The 15,823-nt window shown below is 38.9% G+C and overlaps 1 protein-coding gene and 1 non-coding gene across 2 annotated transcripts in view; both read right to left on the minus strand.

Moving 5' to 3' along the window:
• The window catches only part of TRMT9B (tRNA methyltransferase 9B (putative)), a 113,819-nt gene that overhangs the window by 76,083 nt on the left and 21,913 nt on the right, over nucleotides 1–15,823 (minus strand). The window lies entirely within an intron of this gene.
• TRNAK-CUU (transfer RNA lysine (anticodon CUU)) lies at nucleotides 768–840 on the minus strand. The gene has a single exon. It is a non-coding gene; the product is annotated as a tRNA-Lys (tRNA).

The raw sequence follows: 15,823 nt of genomic DNA on the forward strand, positions 1-15,823 counted from the left end.
TCAGATAAAGCAATGTGTGACCTTAAAGCAAGAGTCATGTTTCACTGTTGCACTGCAGGAGAACATTTAACCTTTCAATACTATTGCATAAAAATGACTGCATTATGGTGGGTCCCTGCTAGCAAGCAGTGTTGCTAATATGTTAACCTTCAGACAGCATTGGACTAACAGTCTACAGAAAACTAAATCTGTCTCTCAAATAACTTCTCCCATGTCTATCAGCAGAACTGAACTCCCAGTCACCAAGAGTTTATTTCTCTCCTAAGCATTCTGCCACAGTAACAGACATTCTCTGTCACATCCAGAATGCAAGCAGCCTGAACCTTTAACAGACTTAGAAACTGGAAGGAACTGTGTTGTATTGCACGAAATAGTTTATTTAGTTGTTGCACTGGTGGCGGGTTCCCCCTCCCTCATCAGATGGTTTCCCCCTCACACATCCCCCCTGTTACACACACCTGGTCTGTCCCTCAGGTGCTTCGCCCCTCCCCAGTGGTATCCCATTGGCTCTGGTTCTCTCTCCCCCGCCCCTCACCCCCTAGGGTATAAAACCTCCTGGGTGAGAGCTCCAAGCCCTCTTTTGTACCTGGGTGACCCATCACCTGTGTCCTGCCCCAAGCCAATAAACAGGATACTTGCACCCACGTGGTGAAGAGCGCCTCTCATCTTTTACCTTTGTCTATGCGGGTCCGTGTGGGCTAGAGTCTTATGCTAGCCGGATTTGGACTCATATAAGGCCCAGGAAAAACACGGATTACCGCAGGTGGCGCCCAACGTGGGGCACGAACCCAAGACCCTGGGATTAAGAGTCCCATGCTCTACCGACTGAGCTAGCCGGGCAGCCTACCCCCCCTCCTCTCTGGGGGAGAGACGAACTGCTTACGTACAAACCGCGCGGCTTTTAAAATGGCGGGCACCCGCTGCTGAACTGGGCATGGAATCAGTGCTGGAAACTGCTAGACAGCAATGAGGTCTGGACACTGCACAGAAAGGCATCCATCACTAGAAATGTTCTACTAGAGGCACATTTATATCCCTCTCCAGGAGTTCCGGTGACCCTCGGTAGAGCCCTCCTGGTGGTGCTGTGGGGGCACTCCACTGGTGCTGATTCCCCTTCCTCACACAAGCTTTAAGCTCAGCCACAACTGCTTGTCTCCCACACGAGCTGTGGGTTGTGCCTGTGCCTGGCCACCAGCCCCACAGAAAGACCCTGACACCAGGCTGCCTCTCTGGCCTGCTCTCAGCCCTGCCTCATCTCTATGGTCTTGAGTCTTCAGTGATTGCTGGGCAGTATTTTACCCTGAGTGCCTGACCAGACCTGCCCTGCCACCATGCCCAGACACCACAGTCCTGCTCCCTGGCCATCCATTCCCTCTGCTGGGCCATGCTCCCCTCCCCTGTGCTTACACACACCAGCCTGGTTGTCCCCATCTGAGGGACACATCCATCCTGAGCCATGGGACAGGGGGTGAGCAACAGCAATAAAGCACAGTCAAGGGAGCACTGTTATAGTTATCACCATTTTCAGTCCCCACCTCATTCTGTGGAAAATAAAGTAGCCTGCATTTTGAGATGGAATGGAAGCTCTCAGAGATTTTTATTTTTTTTTGACCAGGTCAGTACCAGGAGACTCTTCAAGGATCATAGAAGAGCTTGAGTTGGAAGGGACCTTAAAGATAATCTAATTCCACTCCCTGCCCATGGGCAGGAATGCCATCCACTAAATCAGGTTGTTCAGACACCAGTCCAGCCTGGCCCTGAACACCTCCAGGGATGGAGCATCCACAACTTCTCTGGGCAACCTGCTGCAGTGTTTCACACCCCACACCATAAAGAATTTTTTTCCTAACATCTAATCTAATATATTTTATCTTGTAGTTTAAAACTATTCTCCCTTGCTCTGTCACTGTGTCCATATAAAAAGCCACTCTCCTCTGTTTAGTAAGTGCCCTTTAAGTAGCAGAAGGCTGCAATGAGGTCTCCCAGGAGCCCTCTCTTCTCCAAGGTGTCATTTTTTTTTCTCTGAGACCCAGCATGCTTGGGGAGAATCAACACATCCAGCTTCTTTCAGAAATGTTTCAAGGACTATACAGGCTCAAAGAGGCTCAGAGGAGAAGGCAAACCATAAGATATTTTATTCTTATCAAGTAACAGTCAGAACCAGGTATTCATCCTGAGAATGCCCAGAAGGTGCAGCTTTTTCAGAGAGTATACCGGGTATCTTGGACATCAGTTACATAATTTCCTGAGTGGCAGATATTGTCCAATAAACAGAGGAGGTTCACTGGCACAGAGCAAAGCTTTTGGCAGAATAGAGCGTAGCTGGTCATGCTGCAACAGGAACATGCATATTTTCTTTGATCAGGCCATTTTTTAAAAATAATACAACCTATTTTCTGAGCTATTTTCTTGAAGTTTAAAAGGAGCTAAAACCATAGGTGAAGTAAAACCATGGCCCTGATTTCCTACTTAAGGCTTTTCAATTGCAACTTGATGCAATTTTTCAAATTTTAATTATTATTAAAGACTCAAAAGTCTTCAGGAGAATTACTTCCTCTTCTGCATGTGGCAAGGATCTGCTTAAACTCTAGTAGGAGAATTAAGCTTTCAGTTAATATTTATTCTTAGAATGATTCTTAAACTAAAAAGTGTATTATCAGATATGTTCATACATAGAGGTTTCTAAACATGCATTAGCTATGAGATGAGCAAGGCAGAAGATGTACATTTGGAATAAAAATATCTACAAAACATCTCAGCATCTTAAAAGAAAATTATGCAGTTTTAAGAAGAGCTTACATTAAATAAAGCAGAACATGAAGTATATGTTACCAACAGCTTTACAAAATGTTCAAGTCTTCCTTAGCATTGAAAGCTTGATACATTGAAGCAATAATTTCCCACATTTTATTCATGGTAAAACTCTGCATGGATGAGAAGCCAGACAAGAGTTTGAAATAACAAAGTTTAAAGCAGAGCCTCACCATAGTCCTGGTTAACTCTAGAAGTATTTCTGAATTCTTTGATGTCAAAGTAAGAAAGGCTGGAGAAACAGCTGAAGCCTGGAAGATACAGGTCCCATCTCAGGCATGATGACATCTTTCATCAGGCACACTGCTTTTGCCCTGGGAGGAACTGACAATAACAAAAGCCCAGCACTGACTTGGTTCTGTCCTGTCAATGCTCATAGTTAAAGTTTTGAAGAAATTATTTGAAGGTCCACTCAATAAACTATCATGAGATCATTATATCTTTCAGTTAAAAGCCCTAAAATCCTATCTTCCATGCCATAAAATAAGGTATAAGGCATAATTTTCCAAAGACCCTGAACTAACATTGACATGGTATCTCTAAACATGTTTTCCAATCTCTTTTCCAGTTTTGTTTTATAAAATGTACAACTTCCTATTAAAAACTTAGGTAACAACTAAAGCCTACTTGTATCCTCTATAAACACTAAACAGAAAATACACAGAAAGTTAAAATAATATATATAAAACAAATTAAGTTTGTGAGGTTGACGGCAACAGTAGTTCTTGAAAACCAAACATTTTTTATGCATTAGGTGACTATGATCCCTTTTCTTTTCTTTCTATTAAGATTTATCTGTTGTCTCAAGTAATCAGAAAGAACTGAAGGAGTAACAAATGATGCTACTAATAAAGAGTGGTCCATACAGATCAAGTTTATAGATCTTTCTGTATTTTTTTCCCCTCTCTCACTTTATTCTCCAATTCTATTAGCAAGACAACTTTTGCACTTGGTGTGTGGAAAAGATTATATGCATAAACCAATTAGAGGATTGGAAGGCCTTTGCTCCTATAAGCTAGAAAACTAGTTTACTCCTGGTGAATGAGCTAATTGAGTACTAGCAGCTGGCAAGCTTTTTATATAGCACTACAGACAACTAGAACAGTCAGGCAGAGAATCTAATCTATTACATAAGCATTACACAAGGACATTAACTGGCTCTTTCCTGCAGCAATGCCAAATTTAATTCTGACGTGCTCTGGGTTTCATTATATCACATCCCATGTTTGCAGTTAATACACAAGACATAACTGGCACAGGTTGTGTGCAAGAGCTTATGCCAAAGAAAGCATATTTCTGAAGAAACTGTCAAGGTACTAAAAGCTAACATTGTAGTTCCACTGCACTTTGCTTGACATCAAAAAATTGCTATGAATACAGGACTCCCTCCATTAAATCTTTATCAGATTAAGTATTTACCTGAACATTTCAAAAAGCAATAAATACTGTTCTAGAAATTGATAAGCCTCAAAAGATCAAGCAATCTAGTTCAGAATGGAGCTTTATGTCCGAGATCAGGTGATGTACCAAGCCCACACTTAGCCCCTGCCCGAAGTGAATCCTTCTGTGCTACGTCACTAATATATTAACAAGTAGGTCTTGTACAGATGTACCCCCTTAACCTCTGCTAAATCCTGCTTATCCCTGGAACATGTCCCTGATGGCAAGGTTGAGCAGCTGGACAAATCATGCCTCTCTCCGTTTAAATGGAAAGGTTTTCAAAGAAATAATCAAACAAATAAGGCAAACTGCACTTAGTGGGCATGTTTTTCTGAAATCTATGGGATAAAATCTCAATCTGTCAATGTCAAAGGCTCAGCTCCCTTGACAAAAAGCAATAGAAGTGGACATGGCAGATCGACACATTTAAAGGTAGATTAAGAGGGGAGAGGAGAGGAAGCAGCCTCTGAACATGGGTATGATATCAGTGGAACACATATATTTTCCATCATCTTCACTTTCGCTTTGTAAGGTCCTGCTTCCTTAGGAGTTGTACATGAATTGTGTACTCATGCTTTAAGCAAGACAAAGCAGCAGGGCTCTGCATTTGCCTTTCTTCCTTTCTGTCATATATGTTTTTAATCCAAGTTTTTTACCAATCAGACTCCTAAAGAAAAATTGAATACATTAATTGTGAAGAATGTATTGTCCAGGGTGGTCATCACAGAGCATTAAAGTGGGGAAATAGTTCCTGTGTTCATTCCAACTGAGCCTCTAATCTTGAATTTCTGATCTTCATTTGTTAGAAATCAGATTAGATAAGGATCTAATATACACAAGACTTTCAAGCTAAAGGAAATGGGAGAAAAATCAGGCAAACCAAAGCTCTAATTTAGCTAGAGGTGCCCTAGAATTTAAACAGCAATAGAAGCACAACAGGCCTAGAAGCACAGAAAGATCAAACAAAGAGCACAGCAGTGAGTCCAGGATGAAACAAGGAGTGAACATAGACATACTGTCAAGGCCAGACTCAGCAATAGGCATCAGTCCAATTCCTTAAAGAGTGACACCAATTTGGCCAAAGGCAGCAACAATGAAATGGCCAGATGTTAGCTAACCTCTTTCAACAATTATCATGCTGAATAAGCATATGTGATCCTAGAGATTACATCTAGCTTAGACTAAGAAAAGACAAAGGAATCTCCTGATGTATTTAATGGGGCTGTGAATGACAGGACATCTACTCCAGAAGCCTTACACCTGCTTACATAAAATTGTTCAATAAAATATAAGTTCTGTGCCATACCACAGTGTGATTTTTGAGAACGCACAACTTCATGCATTAAAATTAAGGTGCACATCATTTTAAAACAGGTCTGTTCAGTCTAATCCTGCACTGTGAAAATGGGATATGAAAAAAAGTATTAAAAGAAATAATATAGCATATGGGGCTAAGACACAAGCAATTATTAGAAAAATCCCAGATAATCTAGTACGTTAGGGATAGTTAGGATCATGGTTCTCAAAGTCCTGCCATTAAAAAATCTTCAGAGGATGCTCAGATGCAAGAGGAAACCTATTTCAGAATGTCTAAAATCAATATCAGCCTAAACCAGTACAAACAAAAGGATCCAGCAAGGACACTATAGCATGTAATAAAGCAAAGAAATAAAAGAACAAAAAACCCAACCCCAACAGTATCACAAACAGTGATAGGTAATGGTTTTGTCCACTGTACCAGAAATGCCTTCAAAAAACAGGGTATACTGCAGTCTGCTTATGTAAGCATCCCACAGAAGCTACTTTTCAGGAAAACATCTTAAAATGTACATTGAATTTTCTTTCAGCCATGAGAAGTGATCAGCAAGAACTATGCTCTTGGGAAAACACAAACTAGATGTCAAAACAAAATTGACTGTAGAACTGTGAGATCAGAATCTTTCCACAGGAAAATAAAATTACGAAGACAAAACAGATAATAAAACTGCCAACTCTATCCATTAAAGTTTGAAATTACAAATCTGGACGTTCTACAGCTAGAACATGCTATCCCAAAAGATCCATATACACTGTTCTTTACCTGAATGCTGAACACTCAAAATGCTAAGCACTATTACAAGGAGAGAATCAGCAGAAAAAACTCTTAAAAGGAGCATATTTCCAAAACTCCTCTAAGGTCGGCAGAGGAAGAATTAAAGAAACATCTTTTGTCCTGTCATCATAAAACAATGACTCCCTCTTCTCTTCCTTTTTCCCTTTCTGCTAGAGAGAAAACAGAAATTAGCCATACAAAACAATACACTAATTTCTTAAGAGGTAATTTAAATTACGGATTTGCAAGCATGGTAGTAGTCACAACAGCAAATTTTAAGATTCAGGACGGTATTGAATCACAGGCAGATAGCCTTTCAGAAACATAAAACAATGCTTGCACATTATGCCAGCTGAGAACCTATTTTAAAAAAATCCTCCAGTGCAACTGCAGAATTTCAGCTGATTCTTTACACTACAAACTTTGTATTATAATCTAGTGTGAGAACATCCAGCAGCATTCCTAAACAGCACTCTTTGAAACAGATCAGCTTTGAGCACATGGAGAAAAAGGAGTTGAACCTGCCTTGTACATGTTTTAGGCACTTCCTGGTAGGCACTGACTTTCATACAAGGATTGATCTTAAACTAACAGCTACTGTTTCATATTCAAAATGTCTCACAACATGAGATAAAACATTTTCTTAACAGATGAGCTTTCATCGCCCAGCTGTTTATTGTATCAAATAACCTCATCATGGTGGTAAACTCCCCACTTTTGTGCCTGCAGTGAATTCCAAGAGATGGAATTGAATTGTTCATGAAAACATGAAATACATTATTTTAGTACTATAAGAAGAGCAGATGGAATACTGAGCTAAATTGTAAACTACTGCAAAAAAAAGCAGGACAAAGATAATAACCAGAATAGGAGGAAAAAAATTCAGAACCTGTTCTGAAAGTACATAGGCCAATTCTAAACTTCAAGGAGGGACCTAAAAGCTGATAACAGTAAGAAAGAATTTGGAGGCTTAGTGGTTTTGCTCTCAAAAGAGTAAGTGAAATGAAATCTTTTACCATTTTCACAAACAAGCCATAGTAATAATTAAAATGTTATTTTTCTCTAGCTGGCCAGCACAACTAATTTTCATTATTACTTTTTTAATTGCCTCAGTAATCAGACCATTCAACACTGTTGACAATGTGGTGCTGATATGAAACTCATTTTTCTAGCCTTCAATCACAAGAGCAAAAAGCTTCTGACAGTTGTCTTCAATTTTTCTCTTAGACCTTTGACATTACATACATCACATCCAATCACACAACTTCTCTGAGTATATTGACTATATGCAAAACAGGATTATTTATAAAGCCTCATAATTTCATTCAGTCTGATTGCCTTTCCACCTAGACTCTTGTCTGATTGACCCACACCTAAAAAGAGAAGAAATACTTATGTTCAAGAGAAAGACTAAAAAAAGAACCCAAATGTCTCAGTAGCAGGAATGACTTTGTCCTCCCCGATTAGCAAGCAAATGTAATTAGCTATCAGAATATGCATTGTTTTGAGGCATCTTCTGACAGGTTTCCATTTTCTCTCTCTCTGCCATGGTTAGTTTGGTAGGTAATATCTCACTTGCCCACACAAACACACCAGTATGTCCTAGAGATCTACTTCTGGTAAGGTGATATCCAACTGAATGGAATAAGGGAGTCGGCCTCACACATTCCTGTTGGTCTATCCACAGTCTTGAAAAGCCAAAATGGAACTAAATAATCTTGAAGGAAAAAGTTTTAAGCAATATTCCCAAATCTTTGAAAGATTTTGTATCACTCTTCATGGTTTCACTTATAAAATAAATACAGGCATTAACTGGGAATATTAGACTTTTTTTTTAAATCAAGTTAATTGCAATGTAGCATTGCTTTAATAGAAGTAGACGATGAAAACAGGAAAAATATATATATTTTTGAATTCATTGTAAACACAATGTTTTGTACACGCATCCCAAACACTCCTCTTAGTCCCTGAAGCCTCACTGCCTGCAATGCTCTAGAGCATTTCTATAGGCCCCTTTTCCATGCCTCCTCCCATTCACTGGCCACAAGACAAATTTCAATTTGATCTCCATAAGATAACTGAGAGACATTTAAGAAAATCCAAGATGTAGAGATTTCATCACTTAAGTGTTTCTAAAATAAAATTAATAGGACAGCTTTCCTATCAAATATATTACCTGTGCTCTGCAACCACAGACAAAAAAATATAGCAGCAATTTATACCCATGGAAAAATGATGGAGAAAATCATTCTGGAAACCATTTCCAAACACATTAAGGGAATAAAGGAGATTGGAAGCAATCAGTATATGTTTGCAGAAGGGAAATCATAGTTTAACCATCTGATAAACTTCTACAAGGTGAGCAGCCTGTTGGATGAGAGAGAGAGCAGCTAAAACTGTTTACTTCAACTTGAGTTAAGGCAGACCCTATAACATCCTCAAAGACAAGCTGACAAACTAAAGGCTTGAAAATTAACGGGATGGCCAGGCTTGGTGGGTGGTGATCAGGAGCACACAGTGCAGTCGGAGGCAAGTCACAAGTGGTGTAATCCAGGGATCATTACTGGGGTTAATACTGTTTAACAGCTTCATCAATGACCTGAAATGATGTGACAGAGTGCACCTCAGCAAGTTCACAGATGATGCAAAACTGGGAGGAGCAGCTGAAACACCATATAGTTATGGTACCATGTGGGACCTTGACAAGCTGGAGAGTTGGTTCAAAAGGAACCTCATGAATTTCAATAAGGGGAAATGCAGAGTCCTGAAAAGAACTGTGGAGAAGAATAAACACAGGCACCATGTACACCAGGGACCAGCCTGCTGGAAGGAAGCTCTGCAGAGAAGGCCATTGGGGTCTTGGTGGACAACAAGCTGATCATAAACCAGCAGTGCACTTTCAAAGAAAAGAAGGCCAACATCATCCTGGGTAATATGAAGTGCAATGACCATATTAAGGAAGGGTCAAAGCTCCCCTTCCATTCAGCACTTGTGTGACCACAGTTTGGAGCACTGCTCGACCAGGACTGGACTGCCCAGTGCAAGAGAGACATGGACATAATGGAGTGAGCCTGGCACAGAGGGACTGAAGCATCTGTTGTATGAGGAGAGACTGAGACTCTTCAGCCTGGAGACGAGAAAGCTCAGGCACATCAATGGTGTAACGGACTGGGGAAGTGTATAGCTCAGAGCTTCATCCATACTCATCACAGGTGGAGTTGGGCTAGATGACCTTTAAAGGTCCCTTCCAAGCCAAATTATTCTATCATTCAAAAAATACTTGATGCAAGCAAACGATGAGTGAGACAGACCTTCCAGTAGAGCCCAACAATAGGTCAAGTGGCAACGGGCACAATGGAAACACAAGCAAGTCCTTGTGAACACAAGACAACACTTCTTTACCAGTGAGTGTGGCCAAACACCAGCATAGGCTACCTAGAGAGGCTTTGGAATCTCCACCTGTGGAGGAATTAAAAATTTGACAGCCATGGTCGTGGGTTCTAGCTGATGCTGCTTGAGCATGGGGATTAGTCTAGATGATTCCAACCTTCCTATCTGACATACAGATTTGAATGAATAAGTGAAGCTGAACAGTCAAGGATATCCTAAATGCAGAATTTGTTCCTCAGATGTGTTCAGATAAATCTCAGGGTTATTGTCCCTGCTGATATTCAAAGGAGTTCAGTAAGGATGTGCTTTGAAGAGTTCTATTACTGAGTGGATGATTATGTAAGTTGTATACTGTACTACTGCATTTTTAATAGGGAACACACTGTCAACACCATCTTTTCAGGCAGCAGACTATAATCCCCAGGCAAGATAAAATCTGCTGTTTCCACCAAGTTTCTGCAGGCACTGTGGAGCAAGCTGACTTGGAAACTGCTGCCTAGCGCCTAGAGGAAGATAATTCTTACAGCTTGCTTCACAGGTCTAGTAGGAAGTCAGCTGAAACTTGGGAGGAGCCAGAAGCTGATGGTTTGCTTTTTGGTGTTACCACATTTCTTTATGCTTAATGCCCTGTCAGCAAGGCAGCAGGTTTTAAAACTCATACCGAACTTTTTTTCCATGCCTTTGAGAACTATAGATTTGATACCGTGGGTACTGGCAAGACTGAAAAAAAAAAAACCAGGAAAATGCTTGATCTTTTAACTATAAAATGTTATCTCTGCATAATCTAGAGTATGAATTTTAAAAAAGGCCAGCTGTTGTATGTTATGCAACTCTTACCCAATAGTTCACTGAATACAAGAAATTTTGCACCCAATAAGGGAATATAAACTGAGACTTACCCATACAGGCAGGCTTCACAGCAGAGCAGCTGTGGATACCCTATATTATCATGTATAATTCAATCAAACAAATAATTGCTGCTAGAATGCTGAAATAATTGTTAGATCACTCATCATCTGCTGTTTTATCACCAATGGTATAAAAATTAGCCAACAACCATCATTACTTGTGGATGTTTAGGAGGAGGTTAATTTCAATCAATCAAGAGGGATTTAATAATTAAAATATTTAAAGATGTGAAGGAATCCTGATGCTTCAAAAATTCTAAAATTATGTGCACAGGAAAGGTAAGAGATTGTACATATAAATGATGAGGTACTATCTTTGCACACAAAAATAGAGCTGAAAAGTTAAAGATTATGTAAATTAATTAGGAAAGCTGTAGATTCCTCTCCCATTTGCTTTGTTTGCAGATTTTATAGTGCCTTGATGTTACAGCAATAAAGCAGGATGAGTGTGCTTAGCCTATGTATCTTTTCTTGCAAAGACAAATCTTTTTTAACCATCTCTACACGAGGCAGAACAGCACAACAAAGTATCAACATAAGGGTTGGATGATTTAATACAAACTGTGTCATCTGGCAGGAACTTCCAGTATCTGAAGCTGAACTTTTCACTTTTGACATGGCAGAGAACATACTGCCCTGTTCTCAAAAACTCATTTAACTTCTTTATGGAATGCCAATATCAGAACAAGCTGCTAACCACAGATTTAAAACCACATAACTTACAAAGTGATGTAACATGAATTCCACTTGACTTCAGATTCACAATATACAGCAAAACTTCTTAAATTGTCTGCTTTTAAGGTAATAAAGTATTTTTAGGTTATAATAGTTCTCCACATACACAACCATCCTAGAAGAAACAGTATAAAACTTATATGCAGCAAGTTCTGTAACATGCTACTCCATGCTCTGTAATACATTACCTACTGAGAAATAGGCTTTAGTGGCAAAATAGCTGCTGTAAAATGGTGACAGAGAGAGGGTGACAAGAAACATAGAGTGAGAGACAGAATTGCTTCATAATTAATTCACTAGAAAACATGGAAAGACATCAACAAAGTAATATTGATTGCAATTTCACTAATTCACTAATACCACAATATATCACAGCATCACTAATTCAATATCACAATATCACTATTAGTTTTCCCAGAGAAGTTGTGGATGTCCCATCAAAGTGTTCAAAACCAGACTGGATGTGGCTTTGAGCAACCTGGTCTAGTGTGGAGTGTCCCTGCTTATGACAGGGAGGTTGGAAATAGACAATATCTAAGGTCCCCTCCAGCTCAAACCATTCTACGATTCTCTGACTGCAATTCCCCCTTCATTTTTATTCACAAGTCCATTCATGTTTTACCACCACGACACAAAAAGAGATGGTAGTAAAAAAATATATGAGGAGGCAAACAACAGCTCCTAAGCACACATAGCTGGATGCTAGGGAAGGGGCAAAGTGGCACAAGCCAAGCAGTGGCAGCTTGACAAGTTTTAAAATATTTTATTTCGAAAAATCATGTGATGATTTTGGTTTCTGATTATTTCTTTACCCTTAGCTTTGTTTCAAACTAATTTCTTTAGAGCATCATTAAGAAAGTTTGCTCAGTGGGTGATTTCACAATCATAAAACCTCTTGCCTTTCACACATAGGTAAGATAAGATGCTGTCATTGAGTAATCCTTCACCATATGTAACTAGCACTACACTTACTGCTATTTGAAATGTGCAAAGGAATGTTTATTACTTGATAAAAACAGCTCAGCAGAACTAGGCAGACTGAGAAGATGAGACATTTAATTATAAGAGATGTTTTGGATAAAACATAAATTCACCTGCTGATTACTGTATCACTAACTAAAAGGTATGTCTGCCATACAGGGAAGTGATAGGAGCTGAGAGCATTACAGCCCACGCAGCCACAGTACTTTACCTGTTCTCAGATCAGGAAAGGTAAATTATAACACCCAAAGGTCTCTCTACACATACTAAAGGTTATTTTTGGCAGGGTAAATTAAACTTCATGAGCATCTTTGCTGCCAGAGCTGAAGCATTTCAGATCATGAACTGTTTTATTTCAAGATAATTTAGCTTCCACATACTACATTGCCTTCTGGGATAAGTTATAAAGCAGATAATAATAACAGTCACACACCCTCAGCCTATGCACAGCACTTAGTGAAAATGCCAGCAGTTGGTTACTATAGATACACAAAGCAAACCATTTCCACATCTGAAAAGCCACAGCCCACTGCAGTAAGGCTGTAACACGCCTTGTCTACAAGAGATACAATAGTGGCAGAAGTAAAATGGTGAAAATCACACTCTGCATTAGCACAGGATAATCCAACATAAACATGTCCTCACTGCAGACACACTGCATTCCATTCCTTCAGAGTCTGATGATGTTAGTGTTGCATGAACACTAATAACTTATCACAACTATACACATGCCCAACATTCCTTGCCTTTCCTCTCCTGGTGACTGATTCAAACTAAGACAAACTACTGGAACTGAATGTTACATAATGACAGCACTACCTTGGGTTATTTCTTTGCAAGGGAGCTCCACATCCTTGGCTGCTATACAATGGAGTGCTAGAACAGTGCCCTGTCAGGACTTCTGTAACAGTTCTGGCCACAACGTGGTTTTTACATCATGTCCACTTTGTATCACACAAGGAAAGATTTCACACACATTATCACAAAGCAAATTTTACAGCTCATTGTAATCTCTTGTAGTTTCATACTCTACTTCTTTAAGCTATTCTTCTAATGAGGGAAGCATGCATTGTAGAAACTATGCCAAGAAAAGTCTCCTTAGGAAGAGCTTGAAGTAATTTATGGTGTGTGCAAACTGTGCGAATGTTTCTTATGCCCAGGCAAGATAGCTATATTTAAAGAATGTGATAACTCCTTAAATTTGCAGGTATCAGTATAGGCCAACCTTGACTGGAAGACAAAGACATTCTAGGTTTGTAATATTTACCTCTCTAAGTATGAGCCTAGTCAGGAGACCCAGACTTGGACATTTTAAGTTGAAAAAAGGGGGGGGGGGGGCGAAATTTCACTGCTAAGAAGCCAGCAGGTACCATATTTAAACAGGATATGCAAATAAAAGATATTGTTATTCCTTACTAATTGTAGTATTTCTAAATGACTTCAGGATTTTACTGTAAAAGACATGAATAGTGAATTATCTCAGGTTGAAATGTAATATAAACAAGAGTATATCAAAGTATTTTCTAATTGAAAATTCCTAAACTACACAGTAAATCCTTATTTTTCTTTCATCCTTTCCTCTCTAGAGTTTTTTAAAGCCTCTTTAGAAATAGTTTTGTATTTGTGTTTATGCTGTCTGTTGAAGAAACTGTTGAAGAAACTGTCCAGTCATTAACAGCTGGTTTTGTTGATGCAACACGGACAACATGACATTTGACACTAGAGAATAACTGTAAGTTTGAACCTCACTGTGAAAGAAATGTGGTTGCAGATACAGGAAGGGTGAACAGGACAGACAAACGATCAATAATTAAGTAGGATAATAGAACTATCCTGAGTGACCCAGACCATTTAGCAGTCAGTAAAATTCATGGTATTTATCACAGAGATATCACTCTCAATGAAATTAGCTGATCATTTTTGATTAACCAGACATAGCATCAATTAAATACTACAGTAATGTGCAGATAGGTCTTAGAATTTATATTAAAAAGCTTTGCCAGAGAAAATATATAGGTGCTACACTACCTAATCTGTAAATAATTCTTAAAACTGATATTTAAAAGTTATGCCAGTGCTATGCCTACCATAGTGCTCTGTCTTCTGTAATAAGCAAGGGAATTCGTAGTTTGATTTAATAATGTAGCATGCCCTGAGGAGAGAAAAAAAAATTTCAATAAAGAGAAAACATCTGCAAAGACACTTATTTATAGAGGCATGTGATAAACAGACTCATGTGCTCATTAAGTTAAAAAAATCCAAACATTCTTTCCTGATGAATTAACTATGCTACCATGTATCATAACTTAATAAACCTGTATTTCAAGATTTCTTATTTATGTATTTGCTTTGCCTCGCTTTCCTTTTATGTATCAACCTTCTCTGCTGTAACACAATTCACTATTCTGGTTTGAAAAGCAGTCAGACATGTTCTAAATTTCCAGCACAAGTAAATTAAGCTTTGCTAACAAGCAGCTTTGCTAACAAACAACTTTCTTAAATATAGCACTTTTAAATCAAAGATTACAAAGGTTATTGTGAGGATAATCTAGGTTGTCAGAACATGGAGGATCAATAAATTGATTACATTTTATTTTATTTTTTGTTTTATTTTTTGTTTTATTTTTTGTTTTATTTTGCAAGTATCATGGCTGAGATCCAGTTCTCTTACTTTGAAAGCTATTCTGACTCAACAACACAGTAGACATTTTGGAGAAGCTACAACAAACTAAAAATATGAATTCTTATTACTGCATTTTATACCTTATGGAAAGGCTCCTTTTCACATTTTTTTTACCAAAAGTTATTTCAGAAAATGACTTGCAAACCAGTGTAACTAATGTAATATGTTTTTTCCTCTGGCTTTTTTGGACGTTGAATATGCTGTCACAAAGCAACCGGCTAAGCAGCAACAAGAGGGTCAGACATGTTTGCAGATAAAACATTTAGAATTATAGGCAGTGAAAAATAGAAGTATTCAATAAAAATTAAGGTACAAAATTCTTAGTCAAAAGAATAGGAAAAATTTTCTCACATGTTTGGACTTCTGTTAAGGGACAGTTTCTCAAGGAACACAATTGCAACTCTCATCCTGGGACATTTACAGCTCAAAGGCTGAGTTACAGCAGAGCACAGCCCTGTATGGCAGACAGGAGAACTGCAGGGCCCAAAGACCCATTCTGTCTTGCATGACTGCACAGCACAGAGTTCCTGGATGTGAGCTCCTGCTCATGTCCCAGGTTTAACAAAGAATCATGTGTTACAGAACCCCTAGGGCCCCAGACACATTCCTCCTTCAGCCACACCAGATCCTTGGTGAGCGCAGATCGCTCAACAGGGAAGCAAGGCAAGCTTGGTGGGACAAATATTATATTCTACAAGACCACCTGACATAGCTGGGGGAAAAAAAGACAAGTTTAGGGTACACCATTATTTGTTTTGGTCTGAAAGGATGAATAAAGATTTG

The sequence above is a fragment of the Serinus canaria genome, chromosome 4 (assembly GCF_022539315.1).
Source record: "Serinus canaria isolate serCan28SL12 chromosome 4, serCan2020, whole genome shotgun sequence".
Classification (NCBI taxonomy): domain Eukaryota; kingdom Metazoa; phylum Chordata; class Aves; order Passeriformes; family Fringillidae; genus Serinus; species Serinus canaria.